The 13740-nt window shown below is 46.3% G+C and overlaps 1 protein-coding gene across 2 annotated transcripts in view; it reads right to left on the reverse strand.

Moving 5' to 3' along the window:
- The window catches only part of DIAPH2 (diaphanous related formin 2), a 3364504-nt gene that overhangs the window by 2374977 nt on the left and 975787 nt on the right, over positions 1–13740 (reverse strand). The gene's annotated exons all lie outside the window — the stretch shown is intronic.

Genomic DNA, 13740 nt, shown 5'->3' on the forward strand with positions numbered 1-13740 from the left:
TATCTTAGAGTGTACCCTCAGTGAGAGGATAGGAAATATACACAAGATATATGTACACAATACCAAAAATATTCAGTATAGTCTTAGAAAATAGTGCAAACAATGTATAGTTACAATAGGATGCAATGGGGACACATAGGGATAGGGGCAACACAAACCATATACTCCAAAAGTGGAATGCGAACCACGAATGGACCCCAAACCTATGTGACCTTGTAGAGGGTCGCTGGGACTATTAGAAAATAGTGAGGGTTAGAAAAATAGCCCACCCCAAGACCCTGAAAAGTGAGTGCAAAGTGCACTAAAGTTCCCCCAAGGACATAGAAGTCGTGATAGAGGAATAATGCAGGAAAGACACAAACCAACAATGCAACAATGGATTTCCAATCTTGGGTACCTGTGGAACAAGGGGACCAAGTCCAAAAGTCACAAGCAAGTCGGAGATGGGCAGATGCCCAGGAAATGCCAGCTGTGGGTGCAAAGAAGCTTCTACTGGACAGAAGAAGCTGAGGTTTCTGCAGGAACGAAAAGGGCTAGAGACTTCCCCTTTGGTGGACGGATCCCTCTCGCCGTGGAGAGTCGTGCAGAAGTGTTTTCCCGCCGAAAGAATGCCAACAAGCCTTGCTAGCTGCAAATCGTGCGGTTAGCGTTTTTGGATGCTGCTGTGGCCCAGGAGGGCCCAGGAGGTCGCAAATTGGACCAGGAGGACGTCGAGCAAGACAAGGAGCCCTCTTAGCAGCAGGTAGCACCCGGAGAAGTGCCAGAAACAGGCACTACGAGGATGCGTGAAACGGTGCTCACCCGAAGTTACACAAAGGAGTCCCACGTCGCCGGAGACCAACTTAGAAAGTCGTGCAATGCAGGTTAGAGTGCCGTGGACCCAGGCTTGGCTGTGCACAAAGGATTTCCGCCGGAAGTGCACAGGGGCCGGAGTAGCTGCAAAAGTCGCTGTTCCCAGCAATGCAGTCTAGCGAGGTGAGGCAAGGACTTACCTCCACCAAACTTGGACTGAAGAGTCACTGGACTGTGGGAGTCACTTGGACAGAGTTGCTGGATTCGAGGGACCTCGCTCGTCGTGCTGAGAGGAGACCCAAGGGACTGGTAATGCAGCTTTTTGGTGCCTGCGGTTGCAGGGGGAAGATTCCGTCGACCCACGGGAGATTTCTTCGGAGCTTCTAGTGCAGAGAGGAGGCAGACTACCCCCACAGCATGCACCACCAGGAAAACAGTCGAGAAGGCGGCAGGATCCGCGTTACAGAGTTGCAGTAGTCGTCTTAGCTACTATGTTGCAGTTTTGCAGGCTTCCAGCGCGGTCAGCAGTCGATTCCTTGGCAGAAGGTGAAGAGAGAGATGCAGAGGAACTCGGATGAGCTCTTGCATTCGTTATCTAAAGTTTCCCCAGAGACAGAGACCCTAAATAGCCAGAAAAGAGGGTTTGGCTACCTAGGAGAGAGGATAGGCTAGCAACACCTGAAGGAGCCTATCAGAAGGAGTCTCTGACGTCACCTGGTGGCACTGGCCACTCAGAGCAGTCCAGTGTGCCAGCAGCACCTCTGTTTCCAAGATGGCAGAGGTCTGGAGCACACTGGAGTAGCTCTGGACACCTCCCAGGGGAGGTGCAGGTCAGGGGAGTGGTCACTCCCCTTTCCTTTGTCCAGTTTCGTGCCAGAGCAGGGCTAAGGGGTCCCCTGAACCGGTGTAGACTGGCTTATGCAGAATTAGGCACATCTGTGCCCAAGAAAGCATTTCCAGAGGCTGGGGGAGGCTACTCCTCCCCTGCCTTCACATCATTTTCCAAAGGGAGAGGGTGTAACACCCTCTCTCAGAGGAAGTCCTTTGTTCTCCCATCCTGGGCCAGGCCTGGCTGGACCCCAGGAGGGCAGATGCCTGTCTGAGGGGTTGGCAGCAGCTGCAGTGAAACCCCCGGAAGGGCAGTTTGGTAGTACCAGGGTCTGTGCTACAGACCACTGGGATCATGGGATTGTGCCAACTATGCCAGGATGGCATAGAGGGGGCAATTCCATGATCATAGACATGTTACATGGCCATATTCGGAGTTACCATTGTGAAGCTACATATAGGTAGTGACCTATATGTAGTACACGCATGTAATGGTGTCCCTGCACTCACAAAGTCCGGGGAATTGGCCCTGAACAATGTGGGGGCACCTTGGCTAGTGCCAGGGTGCCCTCACACTAAGTAACTTTGCACCTAACCTTTACCAGGTAAAGGTTAGACATATAGGTGACTTATAAGTTACTTAAGTGCAGTGTAAAATGGCTGTGAAATAACGTGGACGTTATTTCACTCAGGCTGCAGTGGCGGGCCTGTGTAAGAATTGTCAGAGCTCCCTATGGGTGGCAAAAGAAATGCTGCAGCCCATAGGGATCTCCTGGAACCCCAATACCCTGGGTACCTTAGTACCATATACTAGGGAATTATAAGGGTGTTCCAGTAAGCCAATGTAAATTGGTAAAATTGGTCACTAGCCTGTTAGTGACAATTTGAAAGAAATGAGAGAGCATAACCACTGAGGTTCTGGTTAGCAGAGCCTCAGTGAGACAGTTAGGCATCACACAGGGAACACATACCTATAGGTCACAAACTTATGAGCACTGGGGTCCTGACTAGCAGGGTCCCAGTGACACATAACAAACATACTGAAAACATAGAGTTTTCACTATGAGCACTGGGCCCTGGCTGGCAGGATCCCAGTGAGACAGTGAAAACACCCTGACATACACTCACAAACAGGCCCAAAGTGGGGGTAACAAGGCTAGAAAGAGGCTACTTTCTCACACAACCCCCCCCCCCCAAACGAAGGACAATAAGGCTAACCTTGGCCAGTTGAGACTTTATTGTCTAAGTGGTGATAAGTAGAGAGTAGCTCTGCAATAGACTGGTTACTCCCTTTATCATCCACTATATGGTTACTTCCCTGTGGGGATGTAAACCACCCTGTTTGAAGTTTTTTAGTTAAGCAACAATGTGAAGATGTATTTTCAGAGTTTCTATCAGTAAGTTTTAGTTTAGAGCAGTGGGAATTGTCCACTGAACCTATTTGTAGTGATGGAAATGCCAGACAGGGATGCTGTCTCAGAAATGCCATAGCTGGGCAAAAACTTTGTCCATATGGCTGGAAGAGAGAACAGGGATGCTGTTTCTCTTTAGCTGGAGCAGGGCAGGGATGCTGTCCTATGAGCTCCACACTAGGGCAGGGATGCTGTCCTAAGTGTTGTGAGGCAGTGCAGGGTTTCTGCACTAAAGTTTCTCTGGGAGGGTTGGAGGGATGCTCCATGTTAACTAAAATGGTGTTCTTTTTCTCACCAATGTTAGTTATCCCACAGAGAGGTACTTCTACCTCAGGGAGTCCAGCCTTGCCAGCTGATGATTCCCTTGGAACAGGTGCCACCCCAGGAGAGGTTTCTCCCACCACAGGAATGGTATCCTGAATGGTAGGGTGGTTAGGGGATACTGTGATACCCTTTTTACCTGTTGATGGAGAGGGATCCTGAGTTTTCAGGCCTTCTCTCCTTCGCTTTTTCATTTCAGTAGAAATGAGAGGGAACAATTCCTCAGGGATGCCCAGCATGGCTGCATGGGCATACAACTCTACATCAGCCCAACCTGAGGCCTCTAGGTCATTACCTAAGAGACAGTCTACAGGTAAGCTAGGTGATACCACCACCTGCTTAGGGCCAGTAACTCAACCCCAACTAAACTGAATTATAGCTAAGGGAAGAAACTTAGTGGAGTTATGGACATCAATAATCTTATACTGTTGTCCAATGATGTGTTGTTCAGGATGCACTAGGTTTTCAGTCACCAAAGTGATACTGGCACCTGTGTCCCTGTAGGCCAAGGCCTCAACACCATTTATTGACACTGTCTGCCTGTACTTATCCATTGTAAGGGGACAAGCAGCCAGTGTGGCAAGGCCAATGCCACTAGGTGTGACAGAAACTGTCTTGGGACTGACTACCCCAGTTTCTACTATGGACCCATAAGTGAACCCAACTACACCCTTAACTTGACTGTTGCCAGCAGTCCCACCACTAGTACCACTACTGCTAGGGGCACTAGAGCTTGATGTATTAGTGGTGGTAGGCTCAGGGGGTTTACCTGGACAGGACTTATCCCCTGGCCTATGGCCTCTATTTTTACACACAAAGCACCAAGGCTTTTTAAATTGTGTAGGTTGAGAAGAAGAGGAAAAATTTGTTTTATCCCCACCCCCTGAAGAGTGTTTAAGATTTGAAGTGGGATCTTTGGTTTTACCCTTATCCCCATGCTTATCTTGAGATTTTTCACCATCTTTCTTCTTATTGTTCTCTTTGTCACCACCTGTATGAACTTTTCTGTTCACCCTTGTTCTGACCCATTTGTCTGCCTTCTTTCCCAATTCTTGGGGAGAGGTCAGATCAGAGTCCACCAAGTACTGGTGCAACAAATCAGACACACAATTATTAAGAATATGCTCTCTCAGGGTCAAGTTATACAGGCTGTCATAATCAGTAACTTTACTGCCATGTAACCACCCCTCCAAGGCCTTCACTGAATGGTCAATGAAATCAACCCAGTCTTGTGAAGACTCCTTTTTTGGTCTCTCTGAACTTTATCCTGTATTGTTCATGGTTAAGCCATAACCATCCAGGAGTGCATTCTTAAGAACTTTGTAATCATTGGCTTCACTTTCTTTCACAGTAAGGAGCCTATCCCTACCTTTTCCACTAAATGATAGCCATAGGATAGCAGCCCACTGCCTTTGAGGGACATCCTGTACAACACAGGCCCTCTCAAGTGCAGCAAACCACTTGTTAATGTCATCCCCCTCCTTATAAGGGGGAACTATCTTGTGCAGATTCCTGGAATCATGCTCTTTTGCAGGATGACTATGGGCAATACTGCTGCTGCCACCATGGGTTTCTAAACCAAATTTCTGTCTCTCCTTCTCTAGTTCTAAGGTCTGTCTTTCCAAATCCAGCTGTTGCTTCTTGAGCTTCAGTCTGGTTTGTTCCACTCTCAATCTATTGAGCTCCCTTTCTAACAATCTGTCTTCAGGGTGGGTGGGAGGGACATTCCTAGACACAGAAGTATGGTGAGAATGGACAGAAGGAGACCTGTCCCTTACAGAGGGCACCCTAACAGCTTGGCTAACAGAAACATCATTTCCACTGTGGTGAGAATAAATGCTCTTGCTATGATGTGAGACAACACTATTTGTATGGTGTGGCTCTTCATCCTTACCAACTATGCTAGACTGTCTTGTGATGGGCAGGCTAAGAAGTTTCTTTCCTGAACCTTTTCCTGGGGGAGTCCCTGGATCAGATTGGGAACCATTAGCTACTTTTTCAACAGATGGGGCACTTTTAGCCTTATCTTGTTCTCTAAGCATGTTAAGTAACAATTCCAAGGAAGGATTCTTCCCTACACTCAAACCTCTCTCTATGCAGAGACTCCATGCTCCTTTCCAGCTAAGGTGATCATATGCAAGTTTGGACAGATCAACATTTTGGCCTGTGCCAGACATTTTTAGAGAGAGTTAAAGTGATAGAAAAAGAGAAAAAAGTTTGTCAGAGCTTTTAGAAAGACAGAGAAAAAAAAAACTTTTAAAACTTTTTAGAACTTTTTGAAAGTTTAGAAGTACTTTTCAGCACTTTAGAAAAGAGTGAAAAGAGGAAATGCAAAACTTTTTAGCTATGTGTACACACACTGAACTTGTTTTGTATATTTTTCTCTTATGAAAAGTACAATGACAAGAGTGGTAAGTAGTCTCAAAGCACTTATCCCACCGCTGCACAACCAATGTAGGAGGCTGGACTGGCTTGTAGTGAGTACCAAGGGGTACTTGCACCTTGCACCAGGCCCAGTTATCCCTTATTAGTGTATAGGGTGTCTAGCAGCATAGGCTGATAGATAATGGTAGCTTAGCAGAGCAGCTTAGGCTGAACTAGGAGACGAGTGAAGCTCCTACAGTACCACTTAGTGTCATATGCACAATATCATAAGAAAACACAATACACAGTTATACTAAAAATAAAGGTACTTTATTTTTATGACAATATGCCAAAGTATCTTAGAGTGTACCCTCAGTGAGAGGATAGGAAATATACACAAGATATATGTACACAATACCAAAAATTTGAAGTATAGTCTTAGACAACAGTGCAAACAATGTATAGTTACAATAGGATGCAATAGGGACACATAGGGATAGGGGCAACACAAACCATATACTCCAAAAGTGGAATGCGAACCACGAATGGACCCCAAACCTATGTGACCTTGTAGAGGGTCGCTGGGACTATTAGAAAATAGTGAGGGTTAGAAAAATAGCCCACCCCAAGACCCTGAAAAGTGAGTGCAAAGTGCACTAAAGTTCCCCCAAGGACATAGAAGTTGTGATAGAGGAATAATGCAGGAAAGACACAAACCAACAATGCAACAATGATGGATTTCCAATCTTGGGTACCTGTGGAACAAGGGGACCAAGTCCAAAAGTCACAAGCAAGTCGGAGATGGGCAGATGCCCAGGAAATGCCAGCTGTGGGTGCAAAGAAGCTTCTACTGGACAGAAGAAGCTGAGGTTTCTGCAGGAACGAAAAGGGCTAGAGACTTCCCCTTTGGTGGACGGATCCCTCTCGCCGTGGAGAGTCGTGCAGAAGTGTTTTCCCGCCGAAAGAACGCCAACAAGCCTTGCTAGCTGCAAATCGTGCGGTTAGCGTTTTTGGATGCTGCTGTGGCCCAGGAGGGACCAGGAGGTCGCAAATTGGACCAGGAGGACGTCGAGCAAGACAAGGAGCCCTCTTAGCAGCAGGTAGCACCCGGAGAAGTGCCAGAAACAGGCACTATGAGGATGTGTGAAACGGTGCGCACCCGAAGTTACACAAAGGAGTCCCACGTCGCCGGAGACCAACTTAGAAAGTCGTGCAATGCAGGTTAGAGTGCCGGGGACCCAGGCTTGGCTGTGCACAAAGGATTTCCGCCGGAAGTGCACAGGGGCCGGAGTAGCTGCAAAAGTCGCGGTTCCCAGCAATGCAGTCTAGCGAGGTGAAGCAAGGACTTACCTCCACCAAACTTGGACTGAAGAGTCACTGGACTGTGGGAGTCACTTGGACAGAGTTGCTGGATTCGAGGGACCTCGCTCGTCGTGCTGAGAGGAGACCCAAGGGACCGGTAATGCAGCTTTTTGGTGCCTGCGGTTGCAGGGGGAAGATTCCGTCGACCCACAGGAGATTTCTTCGGAGCTTCTAGTGCAGAGAGGAGGCAGACTACCCCCACAGCATGCACCACCAGGAAAACAGTTGAGAAGGCGGCAGGATCCGCGTTACAGAGTTGCAGTAGTCGTCTTAGCTACTATGTTGCAGTTTTGCAGGCTTCCAGCGCGGTCAGCAGTCGATTCCTTGGCAGAAGGTGAAGAGAGAGATGCAGAGGAACTCGGATGAGCTCTTGCATTCGTTATCTAAAGTTTCCCCAGAGACAGAGACCCTAAATAGCCAGAAAAGAGGGTTTGGCTACCTAGGAGAGAGGATAGGCTAGCAACACCTGAAGGAGCCTATCAGATGGAGTCTCTGACGTCACCTGGTGGCACTGGCCACTCGGAGCAGTCCAGTGTGCCAGCAGCACCTCTGTTTCCAAGATGGCAGAGGTCTGGAGCACACTGGAGGAGCTCTGGACACCTCCCAGGGGAGGTGCAGGTCAGAGGAGTGGTCACTGGAGTTGTCCAGTTTCGCGCCAGAGCAGGGCTAAGGGGTCCCCTGAACCGGTGTAGACTGGCTTATGCAGAATTGGGCACATCTGTGCCCAAGAAAGCATTTCCAGAGGCTGGGGGAGGCTACTCCTCCCCTGCCTTCACACCATTTTCCAAAGGGAGAGGGTGTAACACCCTCTCTCAGAGGAAGTCCTTTGTTCTGCCATCCTGGGCCAGGCCTGGCTGGACCCCAGGAGGGCAGATGCCTGTCTGAGGGGTTGGCAGCAGCAGCAGCTGTAGTGAAACCCCAGGAAGGGCAGTTTGGCAGTACCAGGGTCTGTGCTACAGACCACTGGGATCATGGGATTGTGCCACCTATGCCAGGATGGCATAGAGGGGGCAATTCCATGATCATAGACATGTTACATGGCCATATTCGGAGTTACCATTGTGAAGCTACATATAGGTAGTGACCTATATGTAGTGCACGCATGTAATGGTGTCCCCGCACTCACAAAGTCCGGGGAATTGGCCCTGAACAATGTGGGGGCACCTTGACTAGTGCCAGGGTGCCCTCACACTAAGTAACTTTGCACCTAACCTTTACCAGGTAAAGGTTAGACATATAGGTGACTTATAAGTTACTTAAGTGCAGTGTAAAATGGCTGTGAAATAACGTGGACGTTATTTCACTCAGGCTGCAGTGGCAGGCCTGTGTAAGAATTGTCAGAGCTCCCTATGGGTGGCAAAAGAAATGCTGCAGCCCATAGGGATCTCCTGGAACCCCAATATCCTGGGTACCTTAGTACCATATACTAGGGAATTATAAGGGTGTTCCAGTAAGCCAATGTAAATTGGTAAAATTGGTCACTAGCCTGTTAGTGACAATTTGAAAGAAATGAGAGAGCTTAACCACTGAGGTTCTGGTTAGCAGAGCCTCAGTGAAACACTGCCATGTTCTTTTCTATTTTATGCATGGGGTCTAGATAGTATTTTATGGGGCCAGTATTTAATGTAGATGCTAAGCCGTGCGATCTTTATCCTTTGTGACCTTGGCATCTCTTCGAAGCAACGCTCGAAGGAGCATGGACTGGCCACCCATCAGAGAACAAGGAACTCATGAACCCCAAGCACTGTGCCACTGAGCAAGCGAGTAATTCAACGAGACTAAACAGAATCAGACGTGTGTAAATCACGATTGCTTACGGTGTAATCAGTATTGTCTTTCTGCCTTCACTGGCACCCCAGCTTGGAAGATCAATGAAACGGAATAATATAATACTACATTGATTTGCCTAGTGGAACATATTGATGAGCCGTCAAAAAAGCATGCAGGTTTTCACCTTAAAGGATTGCTGAATACACTATTAGGAAATACAACAAGAGCGTCTGCTGCATCTTGATGCGTGCCCAGAGTGTCTAGCACTTCCAGACAGTGGTATCAGCCGCAGAACGTAGGAAATACAGCATTTGGAAGAGATCCCCTTTGCTTACAGTACTTTGGCATTAAGCGAGATAGCTGGTTTGAGGAAATGGCATGCATTATATGGTGTGGTTGTGCGGCCTCAGCGCGTAATACACGTAACAACCACTTTAGGCCCGGTAGGTTTCGTCTGTTAAACCCTCAATTCAACACTGGGCAGCTGCAGCACTGAGCAGCAAGGCTTATACATAGGGACAAGTTTTGAGCATTTAAACAGCACCAACACACCGGAAGAAGAAAGGAACACAGCACTGATGACATCTGACACCAATTTATATAAATAGACATTATTTTTAAAATAATTTAGGCAGTAGAGCCAAAAGATCCACCAGAGTGTCCTGGAGATATAGATTTTACAAGCAATAATAAATCAAAGCAATTTCACCGAACCATGACATAAAGTCAACTAACTGGACTCTTTGACACTTACCTAAGTTTTCTTTGCAAAAGATTCTATGTGGTTAATTAGAAGTACTTGGGGTGACCAACTCCAACATGGGGCTAGTGAAGGGGACCAGCAAGCTCCTGAAGAACAGTTCCCTTCACAGAAGAAGCAGTCCTTCAGCAGTTCCAGGCACTTTATCCGCATTGCAATAGATTCCTAAGGAGTGGTCCTGATGCAAAGGATGAAGGAAGCCGAAGATGTTCTATGGATGCAATGCAGTCAATGGGGATCTTCCTGCAGGGGTTCCTTAGTCCACTAAGATTATAAGAGGTCCTGGTTGTAGGGTCGATGTCCCATATGGTCATCTCCCATCTGTCAGAATGTCTGTCACCACTGGACTACCAGTCGCCTGTTGTTGCGGTCAAAGGCCAATATTTCCTGGGGTGATAACTTTCCTTCTGAGGGTTCCAGCAACTCTCCAACAGTACCCCTGGGCTCTGTGAACTCAGGTGCAACTCTATGAATTGGGCCTTGGTCCTTGCAAATCAGCGGTGGTAGCGACTTGAAGGCTCTGGGCTGCCAATTTGCCCAAGCAGGTGATTTCAGCTGTTGTGTCCCCGTGCTGGAAAAAGGAGGACAGTTAGCTGATCTATGTAGTTCACTTGGCTTAAGTGGGCTCTTGGAGGCGACTCCTTCTTGAGCAGGACTTGGAAGGCGCAGTCCCTCTGTTTGCTACCCACCAGGTGCAGCAGGTGCAGTCCTCGTTGTTGTAATTTCTCTTTGCTTGTCCCTCAGAGCAGTAGGGCAGTCCTCCTTCAGTCTTCCTTCCAAGTTGGTTGAGCCCCTTTATGCTTAGAAAGTGCCCTGCGGTGAAGATGCAGTTGGTAACCAATGGGCTACCAGGTTCCCTCCCACCTGGTTCCTATTTCCTGTGGCGTGTGCATTGGCATTTTTCTATCAGAGGATACACCATTCTGCTCACTCATCAGATGAAAGATCCCTCTCTCGGTGTTCAGACCTTCCAGCCCACCCTGGGTTGTGGATACCTCAGGGCTACACGCTCCTCGGAAAACCAGTTTAGCAACTGGTTTCCCCTCTCTGCCTCTCGTGCCAGTCTGTCTACCTCAAAAATGGGTCAGACCCACCCACTGGTGTTACACGTCTGCCCTTTAAAGATGGCTTCACCTTGAAGCCTGCCTTTTGGGGCTAACACCCAAATGGCTTCCTGCAGGAAGGAGGTGACACATTCTTGGCATGCACCCTCTCATTGTTTTCCTCCTGAGAGTCATTGGCATGTCTCTCCAAGAGGCCAGAAAGGTCTCTCATGGAGTAGCCTCCATATGTGCCTTGGAAGGCACAGGAGTTTTAAGGGCAAAAAAGTGGCAGCTCTGCAAAAGTTGCACACTGCAAAAAGTTACATTAATTTCAATTTGAGATACAAGTCTGGCTTAATGTAACAAGTTGTTTGATACCTTGGAGTGGCTACTCTGGTTGCCCCATTCAGGAGTTAGCACAGCTGAGGGTTCAGCATGTAACCCTGTACTCGCAAATTGGGTGAACACGTTTTTCCACAGTGAAAACTGTAGTTTTGCCTGTTTTACTGTCAGGACATGCAAAGAACGTGGCCTGCCTGTGTCATATGTTGCACCCTGCCTTTAGGGCTCTGTAGGCCTCACAGAGGAGTGACTCACACACTTGTCAAGGGGAAGTGGTGGCTTTGCCATTGCTTTCAATGGCAAAGCCAGGCTAGCAGTGCACGACTACTCTACCAGTCCGCAGTGGCGGACTGGGAGACTTGTTTAGTTGGGAGACCTCAAGGGTGGCACAATCAGTGTGACAAGCTCTGTCTTACACTTCTAACTTAGTATACCCTGGGTACAGTGTACCCTTTACTAGGAACTTACAAGTAAATTAGCCATTTCAAATTGGGTACAGCCAAGCTGACATACACTTTAGGGCCAGGGCACTGGCACTGAGGTCTGATTAGGAGGCCTCAGTGCACTCTCAGAGTTGAAAACCAGCAGTATTAGTTGAAAAACATGGGGGTGAGTGTACAAAAGGCATTTTCTTGCAGCTTGCAATCAGTGGTGCTGGAACAATTTTCAGAGTGGGGATTATGCCATGAATATTACGTCATTGAAGTCAAAGGAATTCTGGAAAATAAAAGCATCACTCAAAGAATATACACAAAGAATAAGAACATATGTAGCAAATGAACTATGCCACTTTAGCAGAAGAGTGGGTAGGGTGTGCCATCTGTCCATCACCAAATGAAGTGTACTGATTTGTTTTGATCCTATTAAAATGTTTGTTTCCATCACACAACAGAATTACAAATCAAGTGCTTCATTTGTGTTTTCCCAACTGCTGAAATATTTGTACAGTCCATTTTCAGGTATTTAAATTTTGTTGACATCCTACAGCCTTTCCTTCCATACTTTCTGTACCCAAGAACGATTTTCACACAGTTCACCTTACAAAACCGTCTCACTTTGCAGTCAAAGAGAGAAAAATGAACATCAACCTACATGGTAAAAGAATAAGCAGCAATTTGCCATAAGTCATAGCCTAATTTTTGACTTCTGTGACAATAAAAAAAAACAATATTTAAACATATCTTTATTGCCGTTCATCATCAAAGTTTGGTTATTTCGTGGGTGCTGCAGCACCCTCTGCACCCCCACTTCCAGCACCTTTGCACTGACAATTATCATTATTTTTATTAATTTTGACCAATAGATAACCAAAGGGATTCCTGTTTACTTTGGAACACTTCCCATCAATAGTAAGAGTGCATTTCTATAGACCAGTGCTTCTCAAAACATTTTGCTCCACAACACAATCTTTTAGAATTTTTCATGACCCATCTAGTTTTAATGGAGATGACAGGGGCGACTTTTTAATATAACTAATGAATCACGTGTTAGCACACCGTCATTTACACACAGTACATTTTTCAGTGAAGTGTCCACTAAATGTAAAACAATATTGCACAAAAAAGAAAATGTGTAGGAAATCGAGTTTCAGTAAATATTTACCATTTGTGCATCACCAAGTAATATTTCCTGATTTGCTGTTATCCTATTAAAGTCTCTGTTTCCATCACACTTTAGAATTACAAAAAATGTGCTTCATTTTCTTTCCTAATTGATGAATGTGTACAGTTCACATTTTACACATTTTTAGATGTTGTTGTGTGTTACACAAAAATGGTTTTCCTTTGCTTTCACTTCAAGATTGCCACTTAATTCAATTAACTTTTTCTGACTGCAAAGTGAGAGGAGTTTGTAGACCCAAATCATTGTTTTAAAAAATAAGCAGCAATTTGTCAGAGGACATAACCTGACATTTGACCTCTGTCTTTGAAGCTCAGCAAATGTGACCAGATAAATACAGAATTTAAAGGATTCTTTATTTTTTGCTTGGACTTTTGAACCCAGTCTAGTTTGGGAATATCAGTTTGGGAAGCACTGCTATAGAAGACAACTTCCAGTTTGCTCTATACTGTTCTGCTGCCCTTCGAACTGCATTAATGCAACAATTAACGCATCAAAGAATGCTTTTGTTTAGGTTGAGCCTGCGAGAGCATGAGGTAGCACTTGCGTCTCTCTTGCGAAACTCTGTAGTTAACAATAGGGGCTTGGAGCCTGCCTGTCACTTGTCATTTGTTGGCTTGCCTTTCATCCTTCTTTACAGCCACGTAATTCATCACTGCAGGCCAAGCATCATTTCCATTCCTCTCTGTGGAGTAGGGACCATGTAGTGATTGATTCAACTTAATCAGTGCCCATCTGCTGCTCCCAATGTGACTGAGATACTCTTTTGTTCTTTTTTTTAAAAACTTTTAATTCTGTGCAAACAGAAGGCATCCGACTAGCAAAAATTTGCCCAGCAGGACAAAAACAAAAATTGCAAAGATTTATTTTCTATAGATAACTTTCTTTTATTTTGCAAAATCTTCTTTTCACGCGTTGCACTAATGTTTACGTTTTTTTGTGTGCTCATGGGCACTGTTCTCAAACGATGAGTGTTAGACTTTTCATCCTTGGCGTGGTCTCCCTTAACTTTTTGCCTCTGTTCCCCAGGTTGTTGATGTGTGCTGGACTCTGATTTAGCTGTTTTTGTTACTCTGGGCACTTTACCACTGCTAACCAGAGCTAAAGTGCAAGTGCTGCTTTACAA

Source organism: Pleurodeles waltl, chromosome 2_1 (assembly GCF_031143425.1).
Source record: "Pleurodeles waltl isolate 20211129_DDA chromosome 2_1, aPleWal1.hap1.20221129, whole genome shotgun sequence".
In the NCBI taxonomy this organism is placed as follows: Eukaryota; Metazoa; Chordata; class Amphibia; order Caudata; family Salamandridae; genus Pleurodeles; species Pleurodeles waltl.